This window comes from Carassius carassius, chromosome 16 (assembly GCF_963082965.1).
Source record: "Carassius carassius chromosome 16, fCarCar2.1, whole genome shotgun sequence".
In the NCBI taxonomy this organism is placed as follows: domain Eukaryota; kingdom Metazoa; phylum Chordata; class Actinopteri; order Cypriniformes; family Cyprinidae; genus Carassius; species Carassius carassius.
This window is the reverse complement of record NC_081770.1, coordinates 779,660-795,325: the sequence shown is the minus strand read 5'-3', so window position 1 is coordinate 795,325 and position 15,666 is coordinate 779,660. Positions and strand designations below refer to the sequence as shown.

General features: G+C 38.3%; 1 protein-coding gene across 1 annotated transcript in view; it reads left to right on the top strand.

Annotated features, from left to right (window-relative positions):
- Nucleotides 1-15,666, top strand: part of LOC132159374 (NACHT, LRR and PYD domains-containing protein 3-like) — a 229,444-nt gene that overhangs the window by 188,686 nt on the left and 25,092 nt on the right. The gene's annotated exons all lie outside the window — the stretch shown is intronic.

The window sequence follows — 15,666 nt, the reverse complement described above, 5'->3', positions numbered from 1 at the left end:
TTAGAAAGGACCTCATCGCAGTCACTGCTGATATCCAACAGATGTTTTATGGATTCCTGGTGCGACACGACCACAGAGACTACCTGAGATTCCTGTGGCACGAAGACAATGACTTCTCGAAAGAGATTCAAGAATATCGCATGCGTGTGCATGTCTTTGGCAATAGCCCGTCCCCGGCGGTTGCCATCTACGGCCTGCGACGAGCTGCTCAGAGAGGTGAGTCAAGGTACGGCGCAGACACTAAGCAGTTTGTTGATAGACACTTTTACGTGGACGACGGGCTCGTATCCCTGCCCACAAAGTCAGCAGCCATCGACCTGATGAAGCGAACATGTGCATCACTCGCAGAGTCCAACTTGAAACTGCACAAAATTGCCTCAAACAGCGTCGCTGTGATGAAAGCCTTTGAGCCTGAAGAACTGGCCACAGGCATCAAAGACTTAGGTCTGGACGACGAGACCCTGCCTGTACAGAGGAGCTTAGGCCTATGCTGGGACATCAGCACAGACATGTTCACCTTCAAGGTCGCCGTAGCTGACAAACCTTACACCCGGCGCGGTGTGCTGTCAGTCATTAACAGCATCTTTGACCCCCTGGGTCTGGCAACGCCAGTGACCATCAGAGGCAGACTGTTGCTACGAGAGCTGTCCAGCGGAGTTCAGGATTGGGACACTCCTCTGCCTGATGAAAAGGTGAGCAGATGGGAAGAGTGGAAAGCCTCACTTGAGAAGCTGAGTAACCTCAATGTCCCTCGCTGCTATGTGAAGATGTCACTCTCAAAAGCCAAATACACAGAACTGTGCCTTTTCTCTGATGCCTCGAACTGGGCTATAGGGGCAGTAGCCTACTTGAGAGCTGTCACTGTAGAGGGCCATTGTGAGGTTGGATTTGTGCTAGGGAAGGCTAAGCTGTCACCACAACCAGAACCCACAATCCCACGCCTCGAGCTCTGTGGAGCTGTTCTGGCAACTGAGATGGCAGAGCTGATCTTAGACGAACTGGACTTCAAGCCAGACGCTGTTAAATTCTACTGCGACAGCAAGGTGGTCCTCGGATACATCTGTAATGACTCAAAGCGCTTCTATGTGTACGTGCACAACCGTGTGCATCGTATACGCCAGACAACATCCCCAGATCAGTGGCATTACGTCCCTTCGGAACAGAACCCAGCGGACTTAGCCACCAGATCTGTAGCAGCATCACAGCTCATGGACACAATGTGGTTTAAAGGGCCCGACTTCCTCTACAAGCCTCCAGAGATGGAGAAACGTGATCACTTTGGATTGATAGATCCTGAAGCAGATGTGGAAGTTAGACCACAGGTGACCGCTCTAACTACCCACCTCAAACCTAAGAGACTTACTTCTGAGAGATTCCAGCGCTTTTCCACATGGAAGTCTCTGCTGAGAGCTGTTTCCTACTTGAAACATCAGGTGCGTTCGCACAAGGCAGACACAACAGACACACCACAGCACACATGCAAAGGCTGGCATCAGTGCAGTGGGCCTCGCACTCCTGAGGAGCGTGCAGCAGCTAAGAGGCTCATACTAGAGACTGTTCAGAGAGATGCATATCCAGATGAATACGCTGCTCTTCAAGCAAACAGAGAAGTCTCTAACTCGAGTCAGCTCTTGACCCTTGACCCTTACATGAGCGACGGTCTGCTACGGGTTGGAGGGCGTCTTAGAAATGCTTCTCTTGACTCCGAGGTAAAACACCCAATTATCCTCCCTAAGTATAGCCATGTAACTAAGCTGCTTGTAGAACACCATCATGCTGAAGTGAAACACCAGGGGCGACAGTTCACAGAAGGGGCTATCAGAGCAGCTGGACTGTGGATTGTCGGTGGCAAGAGACTGGTGAGTTCTACCCTTCATCATTGTGTGACATGCCGTAAGCTCAGAGGGAAGCTGGAAGTGCAGAAAATGGCTGACCTCCCTCCAGAGTGGCTCGACACCTCCCCACCCTTCTCATACGTAGGGCTGGACGTATTTGGACCGTGGACAGTGATGACCCGACGCACTCGAGGAGGTGCAGCACAGAGCAAAAGGTGGGCCATTCTGTTCACGTGCATGAACACCAGGGGGGTACACATTGAAGTCATAGAGTCAATGGATGCCACAAGCTGTATTAATGCATTGCGAAGATTCTTTGCCATCAGAGGCCCGGCAAAGCAGCTCAGATCAGACAGGGGGACGAACTTCATAGCCGCCAGTGCAGAGCTGGGCATGGAGCGTCCTGAGGAAAAGCAGACCGAAATCCTGAGTTATCTCCACAGCAAAGACTGCACATGGGAGTTCAATCCGCCGCACGCCTCCCACATGGGGGGAGTATGGGAACGTATGATTGGGGTCACACGCAGAATACTAGACTCTATGCTTTTGCAAAACAAGCATACTCACCTGACGCACGAGGTCCTGTGTACCTTGATGGCAGAGATATCAGCAATTATCAACGCACGGCCGCTGATTCCCATCTCATCAGACCCCTCCTCGCCTATTCTGCTGTCCCCTGCTATGCTCTTGACCCAAAAGCCAGGCCTACATGCTCCACCTGGAGACTTCACCAGTAAAGATCTCCTGAGAGGTCAGTGGAAACAAGTGCAAGCACTGGCAAACGAGTTTTGGGGCCGTTGGAGAACTGAGTACTTAAGCACTCTCCACTCAAGACGCAAGTGGCACAGAAATCAGCGCAACCTACAAACTGGAGACATTGTGCTGTTGAAACAGACTCAAGCACCAAGGAACGAGTGGCCAATGGCTTTGGTCACATCGGCCTCTCCGAGCAGCGATGGACGAGTCCGCAAAGTTGAGGTGCAGACCGCATCTCAGGGCACTTCAAAGACTTATCTGCGGCCCATCTCGGACGTCATCCTTCTCCTTGAAAAAGACTGAACAGACGTGCACTGAAAAAGAGAAAAAAAAAAGGAAAGTATATGAAGACAAGTTGAGTAGTGGCATTATGCCAGACGGGGAGTGTTCTGTCCTCAGTTTGTGAATTGTTTTTTTTTGCTATAAGTTCAATTTCATGCTTGATAATTATTTTGTTTATTATAAGAAAAGAGACACAGGTATTTTGTAATGTAAGAAGAGTCTTTATTTTGAAAGAGCTTTTATTTTGACATGACCTTCCTGTTTACGTATGGGCGATCCCATGAGCCTCCGGTCCTTGAGCTTGCCAGAACCGTAATGTTACACAGATGGAGAGCGTCGGGATATTTCTGATGTTTCGCTCCCGAATCTTGTTTGTCCCACACTCGTAAGGCGGCAATGTCTGTAAGTGTCTAACTTGAGTGATGATGTATATTGTATGTTTTTGTGTAGAGGTAAACTTAATGAGCGCGATGTGGCGTCAACTCGAGAATGTATGTTAGTGGCCACGTTGCGTTGTTGACGTTCGTCTTTTGCTAATTAGCTAACTCATACTCTGTTAGCGTGCTGGTTATTGTACATTTTCTATTAAGCTAACGTGACTGTTTAAAGTTGGTAAATGGTGAAAGTTATATCTTGTACTTGCTAGGCAGGTTCCTAAGTATGTTTTGTATTCTGTTTATTACAGTTTTACTCGATTTTCACTTGCAACGTTGGAAAATAAAGGAGCAAGGCGCTCGCGTCCTGGCTCGTGGAAACGAGTTTGGCTTGCTGTTGAGTCTGTGTTCACGCACCTAGCTCACACACAGACAGGGACAGTACAAAAAGAATTATGAATTTTTTATTTTGGGGAATATTTACGCAAGTAATTTTACCACACAAAACAAAACTTTATTTTTGGATTTTGAAGACCAGATTGAAAAAACAGTGGAACAATATAGCAATGCGAAATTAGTACTTGGAGGGGATTTCAATACAATATGGGATTCTGAAAAGGATTGTTTTCCACCTCGTCTGAGTAACAGGTCTGTTCTTCCGGAATTGAATAGTATATGTTCTACTCTGGACTTGATTGATATATGGAGACATACGTATCCAGACAAAATTCAATTTACATGGTGTATAGGAAACCTTTCTCAACAGTCACGCATAGACTATTGGTTAATTTCAAGGAATCTATTGGATTATGTTAATGAGGTCTCTATAGAGCCTTCTGTTCTTACAGATCACAAAGCTATTTTTCTCTCATTAAATACAACTAAATCCAAAGATACTAAAAATTTTACATACTGGAAAATGAACCAGAATATATTGACAGATGTGCAGTTTAGAGATAAAGCAAAAGAGATTATCATAGATTTTTGGAAGGAGGCAAATGTAACGAATTTATTTGGGGTAAATTGGGAATTAATGAAGTATAAGATTAGAACTTTAGCCATAAGGAGAGGAAAAGAAATAGCCAAATATAGAAGAGAAAACGAAGAAAAAATTATACAGGAAATTATAAGACTTTCTGGAAAGTGTATAGATCAAGAAAATAAAAATAAATTACTACAACTACAATTAGATTTAGATAAAATATATGAATATAAAGCAAAGGGTGCCTTCATAAGATCAAGGAAGAAATGGTTAGAGGAAGGAGAAAAAAAACAAAATACTTTTTTAATATGGAAAAAAGGAAGGTAGAACTTGCATCTATGGTCAAATTGAATATGAATGGACAGTTAACAGAAAATTTTAAAGAAATATCAAGATATGTGGCTGAATTTTATGAGAAATTGTATTCTTATGATAACAAACTGAGTAATGCACAGTCATTCTTAGATTCTATTAAAGATGACATTCAAAAGATAAGTGAGTCTTCTATTGAAATGTGCGACCAAGAGATTTCTTTAAATGAAATATCTCACTGTATTAATAAACTCAAAGACAATAAGTCACCCGGAAATGATGGTTTAATTAGTGAATTTTATAAATATTTTCAAAATGAATTATCCCCGTTTTTGTTAGAGAAGCGATACAACAAGGTTATTTACCCAATTCACTGAGACAAGGTTTGATAACTTTATTACCAAAGCCCAATAAGGACATTATATTTGTAGAGAATTGGCGTCCCATTACGCTAATCAATAATGATGCAAAAAATTTTGCACAAATATTTGCAGAAAGATTGAAGAACTGTCTTGATCCCATAATTGATGAATGTCAATCAGGGTTTATGAAAGGTCGTCACATTTGTAATAATATTAGGCTCATTTTGGATTTAATCGACTACAATGAATTTATTACAGATAATAGTTTTGTTTTATTTGTTGATTTCTTTAAAGCGTTTGATACTATCGATCATAACTTTATGTTGGAGACCTTAAATTATTTTGGTTTTGGAGTATACTTTAAAAAAGCTATTAAAACACTGTACAATGACTGTAACAGCTCAGTTAAGTTATCATATGGAACGTCATCAAGGTTTAAAATTAATAGAGGTATACGACAAGGCTGTCCCATTTCACCGTTTCTTTTCTTACTGGTAACACAAACCATGGCCATACATATTAAAAGAGATACATTTTGTGGTATTAGATTTTTGGAGAAAGAGTTAAAATGCTCTCAATTAGCGGACGACACTGCTATTTTTTTAAAAAGTGAAACTGAAGTTAAAAAAGCTATTGAGTGCCTTAATGTTTTCTCTTCTGTATCTGGTTTATGTTTAAACATTAAAAAATGTGTGTTATTCCCCTTGAAAACATGTAATCATAATAACATTTTTGGTATTCCAGTAAAGGAGTTAGTAGATTATTTAGGTATTAAGATCTGTAAAGACCAAAAAGAGAGAAATAATTTAAATTTTACACCAATTATAAGGAAAATTAAACAAAAATTTAATTCATGGTTAATGAGAGATCTCTCATTAAAAGGAAGAATATTATTATCCAAAACTGAAGGATTGTCACGCTTGGTATATACAGCTCTTGCATTAGATGTTCCACAATCAATTATAAAAGAGGTGGATACTGTTTTGTTCAATTTCATTTGGAAGAACAGACCTCATTATTTAAAAAAAACTGTTTTGCAATCCAATTGAGGATGGTGGTCTAAATGTACTTGACTTTAATACTGCTAATTGCGTATTTAAAAATAAGTGGATAAAGAACTACTTTAACTCTAAAGGCAAAATTTGGAATATCATCCCTGAGTTCATTTTTGATAAGCTGGGGGACTTAGAATTTTTTTTGAGGTGTAATTTTGACATAAATAAGATTCCGATAAAGCTTTCTTCTTTTCATAAACAGGTTTTTCTATTATGGATGCTCATTTTTAAGCATAATTTTTCTCCACACAAATCTGTGATTTGGAACAACAAATATATTACATTTAAAAATAAATCTTTATTTTACAGAAATTGGTACAATAACGATATAATTTTGGTCAGACAGTTATTTAAAAATAATGGACATATTTTTAATTACTGTGAATTCCTTGACTATTATAAGATCCCTGTAGCGGCTAAGGAGTTTGCAGTGGTTTTTGATGCCATTCCTAGTGGCCTTATTCAACTTTTATCAGGCAATATATCTTCCGAAGCTATCCCCATATATACTACTAATCAGTTAAGTATTGATGGCATGAAAATTATAGATAAAAAGTTTAATATTTTTTTATATTAGACAATTATGTAGGATTACGTTATTGCCTAAATGCAAACCTTTTTGGAACTCAATGTATAATCAGATTGACTGGAAAGAGGTCTGGAACTTACCCAGTAAATACTGTCTGACCAATAAAGTTAAAGAAATTACATATAAGATTATTCACTTGATTTATCCAGTGAGACAAGTAGTCTCAAGATTTTTTAGAGACATGGAAACTACATGCAACTTTTGTAATACAGAAGAAGAATCAATAAAACACTTATTCTTTGAATATGTATTTACCCAACTGTTTTGGATTGATGTTGAATATCTGATATTTAAATTCACAAAATTAAAAATTCAACTATCTGGTAAAGATATATTTTTGTTGTACAAAAATAAGAGTGTGGAACAAAATTTTGTTGTTAACTTAATAATTATGTATGGAAAATACCATATACATAAGCAAAAATGGACAAATAATAAACCTAACATTATATTATTTAAAATTGAGCTTAAACATTATATTGAAGCCCTAAAAGATGTTAGAAATAAAAAAGCGAATCAGATGTATAACATTTTTGAATCCTTTTCTTTGTCATTTTTTATTTTTTCCCCTGTGTTATTTTTTATTTTATTTTAATTTTATTGTTTCATTGATGCTATTATGATTGTAATAGATAATAATACATTATGTTTCCTCTGTATATGTATGTTGTTATGCAATAAAAAAAAAATAAATAAAAAAAAATTCAAATAAACTTTAATCTTCCGCCTATTTTTCATTCATTCCGGTGGATCGCCTCATTCTGTTTGTGACACTGTACGCTGCAAAACCGTGCCGTGTATTTACTACCAGGACGCAGTTTCCGACCGTGAGTTATTCCATAACGGACGCAAACAGTTCTGTCGCTGAAGAACTGAAACGTAAACAAAGGAATTATGATCCATATTACAACGTTATTGCTTCGTTGGACTAAACGCGCTTCATGAGATGTCGTTCAGTGGACCCTTACCTTTCTAACTAAAGCGGGATTTACAGCTGTGGATGTGTTTATGACTCGTTATTATGATGGATCTGGTGTGTACAGCGTTTCTAATGTTCATGTTTGTGTGTGTACTGCTTACACAAATGTAGCAAATACAGTCTTTATAAGCTTTCCATTGAAAAACAGCGATCTGTCGTCGATGCTTGAGGCTTAGATCTTTATAATGATACATAGTTTGTCAAGATTAAATTTGTCCTGTTTCATTTAATCTATTGATAAACACTGACACGTGCAAATTGAAAGGCGTTGAGAACGAGGACGTCTTTGTGCTGGCTATAATCTGATGTTCAGGAAAACACATTTAACCTGAGTTTTGATTTTTTTTACATTTCTCCATACTCCTTTATTATTTGGAATAAATATCACACAAACAATAATTAAATACTTTATTAGACATTAGTTTCGGATGGTCAGCTGTTAAATAATGGTTTTTGAGTATTATTGAGCTTTGCTATCAGGTTGGCAACCGATCCTCCTTTGCTTCTCCTTTAAAGCTGTCATGTGATGCTGCTAAAAACAACATTGTTTTGTGTATTTGGTGTAATGAAATGTTTATTTTCCACATACTGTACATTATTGTTTCTCCTCTATGCCCTTCTTCTGAAACGTGTCGATTTTCACAAAGCTCATTGTCCTCAAAAGTGAGGTGTGCTGTGATTGGTCAGATATCCAGTGTGTTGTGATTGGCCGAATGCCTCAAGCATGTGACAGATATGTTACGTCTCTTAACATATTGTGATGCCCTGTGCGGCCGGAGCGACGAGACATATACATAAAACCCATTATAAACATGATATAAACATGATTTCTAGTCCTGTGTTCTTTTGGAAGGTGAAACAAAGTAGTTTCAGGTTCTCAATGAAACAGCGTCACACACCGCGGTCTTGAGTGAACAGAGGCCGGCGCTTGAGAACGATTCTATGAAGGACTTTACCTTGGTCTTGAGCAATCACATGTGATGACCCCGGGCTGGACTCCTCTTCATCCATGGTGAAAGTCTTAATGCGGGAAAACAAGCTCTGTGTTTCAATGTTCACACTATCCATCCTAAATATTTGTGAGATTAGAATAAGTGTGTCTCAAAGCAGAGTATGCTGAAAAGAGTATGTCAAAAGTCCTCGGATGATCGACTATTTCAGGTCGATTTTTGAAGTGTGGATCCCTGCACACTCTAAAATCAGGTCGATGAAGACTGAACACGGTAAGAAGAGTTAAAATATGCTTTATTTGTACAGTTGTATCCAGTACCATTACCGGAAATTGCTTTTTTATTTTTGTAATTTAAAATAATTGGACAAGTTATCTCTTCAGGGTCATTAGCGTTAACTCAGATTTGAGTGAAAAGTAATTTGGCAGATAACCTTTTGAGTAAAACACTGTTTGTACGTCATTTCTTTATCTTTCTGGGAGGTGGGGTGATTTAATAAGCTTTTTAAATAAGTTTTCAGTCCAATCTGACCTAAACACAAATTTTCACAACTACAGCTTTTACCATGTAATAAATGTGCCGTTTCAAAAGATTCATATCTATAATTTATGGGTAAAAGTTTAAAACCCACTTGTATCATTAAACTTTACTTCTAGTTTACTAGCTTGAGTCTATTTTTATGTACATTTGACACTTCTCCATCTCAAGTAATGTTGTTTCAGGTCATTATTTCATACCATATTAATTCATAATAAGTTGTGGAAAGGTACTAAAAACATATTTACAACAGTTCATGTGAGTTCAGTGGATCAATTTAATATTATAAAGCGACAAAACCACTTTTTGAGTCCCAAAAAAAACAAAATAACGACTTTCCTACAATCTAGTGATGGACTGATTTCAAAACACTGCTTTGAAGCTTTACGAATCGAATCAATGTCTCGAAGCACCAATATCTCGTGATTTCAGCAGTTTATCCGTTTGATAGGAGATCCGAGTCACTGATTCGATTTGTAAAGATACGAAGCAGTGTTTTGAAATCAGCCCATCACTGATTGTTGAAAAATTATGTTTTTTTTTGGTCCACAATAATTCTCTTTGCTTTTATAATATTAAGGTAGAACCACTGAACTCACATTAAATATGTTTTAGTACCTTTCTGGATCTTGAGAGAGGAAATGTCATTGCTTTGAACGCAGTCCTCACTGAGCCATCGGATTTAATCACAATATCTTAAACTGTGTTCTGAAGATGAATGAAGGCCTTATGGGTGTAGAACAATATGAGGGTGAGTAACTAATGACAGCATTTTCACTTTTGGGTGAACTAACCCTTTAATATATAAGAAATTGACAGGATTTTTGCTATATTTTAGATTTCTTCCCTTGCAGCTGTTGGGGGTCATGACACAAGACGTGTGACGTGGAAACATCCTTTCCCACATGTTCATGATGATGTTGGGAGGAGGATCAACTGGAAGGGTGTGAATGGAAGAAAAACATTCAACCAGATGGAGTCCAAGATGTTCCTCCTGTGTAAGTAAATGTAATAAACATTTCCAGTATCTGCACGACTCGTCATAGACATAAACAGAGAGAAGTAGCTCCGGCTATAATGTTCTTCCACAAGATGCATGCAGTGCTGTTTATTAACCGCTAGACTAGGGCTTATACTTATGTATAAACTGTTTTTATATACAGGAGACTGGCTGATATATGATGCTATGAATTTATATTAAGTTACATTTAGATATTAACCATATTTAGGCCATTAGACATGCAGTACTGTGTAATCATATGGATCCTAAATTAATTATCTGCTGTACAATTCACAATTGGCCGTCTTAGAGCTACAAAACATGTCCTGCATAGCATTTTATGAAGACAAACACAATTTAACCCTTTCCTAAAATTCCACGGGTCATTTAAAAGAAAGAGACAATATTGTTGTTCACAAAAAAAAAAAGAATGATTTCTTAACAGCATGACTTGGTTATTTCTGAACAGCATGACTCCTGTAGATGACTCTCCTATGGCTTGCCACTCTTCTTTAACTGTTTCGAACAGCAAGAGTTGCATAGTGGTAGAAACAATGGGTATTTATAAATGATGGCAGGATGTCATGTTTCAACATTTTGTCCTTTATAGGATCCTTACAGTAGCTTGCGTCAATGCCAGGTCCTCGCAGGAGTTTCTCCTCAGCCTCCGAGATGGACACACATTTCACAACAGCAAGAGCACAGATGATGGACCACCAGAGGAAGAATTGAGATTTATCACACCCCAAATAAGCCAAGCATCATTTTGCATGTTTAGTTTGTTTTTTACAACAAAATCAAAAGTGCCTTTTCTATATTAAGCACAAAACTATTATATTTCGAGCAATGGTCTAACATTATCGATAAACTATTTGACATTAAAACAATGTGAATATGACAGCATGCAAGATCTAGCTCTGGATAAAGACACCCATAATGAATCTGATCTGGTCACTGTGTGTGTGTGTGTGTGTGTGTGTGTGTGTGTGTGTGTGTGTGTGTGTGTGTGCTGTCCAGAACTGAATCAGGTGAGTGGAGATCACATTAATTTGCTCCTGATCTTCAATGAACAATGGCACTGGTACTTTCTTGATGGGACACTTGGAAAAAGTGTCAAGCCACTTTGATTATTTTTTGTCTCTTGATGATGGACTGTGCAGAGAAAATTGAAAATTACATTAAAAACTTTTCCATATATGTGTAAGTTGTTAATTTACTAGACAAGCTATTGGTTTAGAATGCAGTTAAAAGATGCATTCTTGATGCATGTATCTGAATGTGGTTATCGGTTCCTCCACCAGAGCTTGGTTGGACAACATTCGGTTCCTCTCGACAACAACGTGTTGTGTCAAGTCACGTGTTAATCCTGGAAAACTCCTGTAAAGAGCTCGTAATGTCCCTTCAGTCAGGCATCTTGTCTCCTCGGTCCAGTGGGCGAACCTTTTCCTGTGCCTTTTAAAAAAGAACAAATCTACTTTGTTGGCCCCAATAGTTATTTTTCTTGAACCTTAACTAGTAGATAATTAATAGTAGTTCTTCAGGAGGTATCACAGAATATATTAGTTACTGATTAGCAAACTGTTACTTAACATAATCATAAAATTATATTACATACTGATTAATTAACACATCTTCCTTAGTAGTTAACAGTAATGAGTTAAGTGTTAATGAATAATCACCTGTTAGTTCTTCAATAATTCCTTATTAGCAATGTAGTAAGTAAGAAACAGTATTCTAAAGTGTTACCCAAAGTTTTTAATGTGGGTTTTATCACACATGACGTATGTATGTATTATTTGACAAAATACTTGAGTGAGTGTGCGGTTCAACTCTTTTTACTTACAGACTTAGAGATTTGCATACATACATACATGCATACCTATTATAAATGTGTGTTTTGTGTGTTCACATCATAGACTGTAAAAAAAAAAAAAAACACTCACACATTTGTGATGATCCAGTCTAATGTTGCTCCAGAAACCATGTGGAGTATGTTTAAATGCAAGGAGAAAACAGGGTCTTACCAGAAGAGCTTCTCATCATTATCGACATATATTTGATCGATATCAATATAATATTGTTTATCTGCACAGCCCTATGCTGGCCTTTGGCTGATTTCAGGCTTGTCCTTGACAACTTTTCTGTGAAGAGCAAACATTCAAGTTACAGTCTTTATGAGGGCATCTGACTGAAGGGTTTCCATGTAATAGTGCAGTGTAGCTGTCAGTAAAGTGATGCTCCTCAGAACAGATCTCAGTTAACACACATGACATACAGCTGATCTGGAGCTCTGCTGTGAGGAGACAGAAGTCTACAGTTTAGTGCAGAAACTCATTTAAATACATCTACACGCCTGATGTGAACAACCACATGGTTTCATTCTTGTATTACTTCCATGTTTGAACACAGAGACAGGGTTTCACAGACAGGGCTTAGCTTAAACCAGGACTAGGACTTGGTTAAATCAGGATATTTAAATAACTAATATAAAAATGCCTTAAGAACTTTACTGGTGTGCATCTTGAGACACGACAATGGCGCTGATATATTTTAAGATGTGCCAGTACAAGATATTATCAGTTAAGACAGCTTGAACATGTATTTTAGTCTGAAACTTGTCTGTGAAACCGGGGATAATGTTTATATACCGTTAGATGTGCTCTCTTTTCAGTTATGAGGCCATACTTACACTTCCAAAGCATCTCTAACATTTCTTAATTCATTAACAGTCATGTCTATTAAACGTGATCGTTTAATTATTGTGAGGAGCCGTACTCATGATAAATCATATGAGTTCATCTAACCTGATATTTTACATTCCTCAAAACAAATATGTCTTAGTTGAGCTCTTAATGAAAAATATTTATCAATTTTTTGAACTAAAAAAAAAAATACTAGAAAAATAAAACAAATAATGTAAATTAAATTGAAAGACAAATGATTAATTTGATGAAGTACTGCTTGAAAAACTTTGTTCAGTGTATATCTGTCCTCTTATAGTTATCTTCATTTTCTCAATAACAATCCTGAACACTTTAATCCAAATTTGACTTTTGTTTGGTTTCAGCACATCTTCTCTAAGCACCATATCTTTTATAATATCATTAATACTCTGCTTCACAATGGTGAGGTGCTGCCTAAATTTCTGCCGTACTCATTGAATATCTGTCCATGTGAGAACAGATAAAGGTCGATCTCTCTCATCTCTCACACTTTTTACAGTCTAATGATTGAGATTCGAGTCTCAAACAAGATCTTTCTTCTGTGTTCCTGGTAGAGCTTAGATCGGGCCCAACAAATCAAGCCCGACCCTATACCCGAGCCCGAGCACGTTGTGTCCGAGCCCGGCCCGGCCCGACACGTTCACTGTAATTATGAGCCCGAGCACGATTTAAACCCGACCATTTGTAGCCTAATATGTGGGCCGTTATAACCAGGGGCGGCGCCAGATTTTTTTTTTTTTACCGCAGGTGCTGCTGTGCTAGATCATTTAGGCTACGGGGGAGCTGCACAGTTATATATGCGTGCCGCATTTAATGCACGAGACAAAGCCAACACATATGTTGTCACTCCCGACGCCTAGTTTAAAATGTTTCCATACCTCCGATTTTCCTCCAGACTTGCTAAAAGTTATTTCTCCTGTTTTAATTTTTTTCTTTGCTTCTCCAAGCTCCATATTGCACTTATTCTACTGAATAGTACAGCACGCACAGCAGGTGTGATGCATCACGCATGCGAGACTGCGAGTGGACGAGACGCTGCGCATGACACGTGACGTGCTTTATCAAGGGCCCGACCCGACCCGGCCCGAGGACGGTGGCGGGAAATAGCGGCCGGGTCGGGTCGGGCTCGGGCTCGGGTAGAGAATCTAAGCTCTAGTTCCTGGGGTTTCTCTTCATCAGATCCAGAAATGTCTCTGTCTATCAGATGAACATCACACACTCTTTTACATTCTTAACCATTTATTACTGTACCTTCAATGAAAAGCATGTAAAAAAATTGGTTTATCAAGTATTTTTAGTGTACAGTCTTTTTTCCCATCATATTACATCTCAGTATTTCAACAAACACTTTTAATTATTTAATAATTTATACTTCTCATTTTTCAATTTTCTATTGCTTTATTACAATTGACCTGTCATTGCTTAATACGATATTTATATACATTTCCTGTAATTAAAATCACACATCTTTCTTTTTTTTAATGTAACTCAATCTGTATATTTTCTGAAAGGTGCTGAGGTCAGATCTGCTGATGTTGGTCGTGTTATCATTGTATCGTTGCTTGTCATTGTTTGTTCTTCAGTCTCACTATGATCTTCATTTTACTAGTCTGACCTTCTTGCAAGAATAAAAAACTTTCTTTATTTATAATTAGTTAGCCTGTCTCTTATGCTGATGAGAGTTGATTTAATTTTGCCCCAACACGTGACATTCAGTACGGTGACCCATACTCAGAATTCGTGCTCTGCATTTAACCCATCCAAAGTGCACACACACACAGCAGTGAACACACACACACACACACACACAGCAGTGAACACACACACACACAGCAGTGAACACACACACTGTGAACACACACACACACACACACAGCAGTGAACACACACACTGTGAACACACACCCGGAGCAGTGTTCATCATTTATGCTGTGGTTCCCGGGGAGCAGTTGGGGGTTCAGTGCCTTGCTCAAGGGCACCTCACAACCCTAGGGTTAGGAGTCAAACTCTCTAACCACTAGACCATAACTTCCCCTTCTGCTACATTTAACAACTTTGAAGGGTTAGTTGTATAATGACAGACAGATCAATCATATCAAATAGACTATACAGGAATAGACTATGAATTCAGATTGAATGATTTATTCAGTTATTCTGTAGGTTTTGATGAATAATTAAGATATATGAAATGTATCATTTATTGAATTAGTTCAGAACTCAATTAATTACAATGAACTTTCAGTTTCTACATTCAAATAGAAAATGCCCAGTTCTAAGAAAACACATGCATATACTGTTTTTCATAAGCATATATGGTCATGCAGAAGCAATGTAAATTAATTTTTCCAACACACAGGTCACTTTCACTTTTACTTTCAGAAGGAGGTGAATGGAGCAGATTGAGAGGGAGAATGTGAAGAAACAGCAGGTGGCGCTAGTGCACTGTTTTAGTTTGGGATCTGCTGTTAGAAGGAAGAAGAAGGAGAAAGCAGGTGTGTTTGTGCTTCACATTCCTGTCCAGTTGGTGGCGCTGATGCACGAGATCTGTTGTTAACTGGACTTTGATTTTCTCCAAGATGAAGTCGTGTCAGGTGACAAACATCAATCGTGAAGATCGCACAGGTGTTTAACAGCGATCACAAACCGGAAGTGTTTGAAAGACTTCTGGATTCTGTTCCTGCAGCACAAGATCGTCTGAACTACTGCAAGTAAGTCTGAATACTTTCACCATTACACTTATTTAGGAGAATGATGAACGCGTTTCAGAGCTGGATGAAGCGGGATTTGTTCAGTTATAACTTATACCTGTCTGTCACCGAAGAAACAAACCACAGAGAAACAGAGAGATATTAATAAAACAAACCGTTTAAAGAAGATGAATGTTAAAACATTTTTACAAGTTTTTACAAATGTAGCATTCAGATTAATTC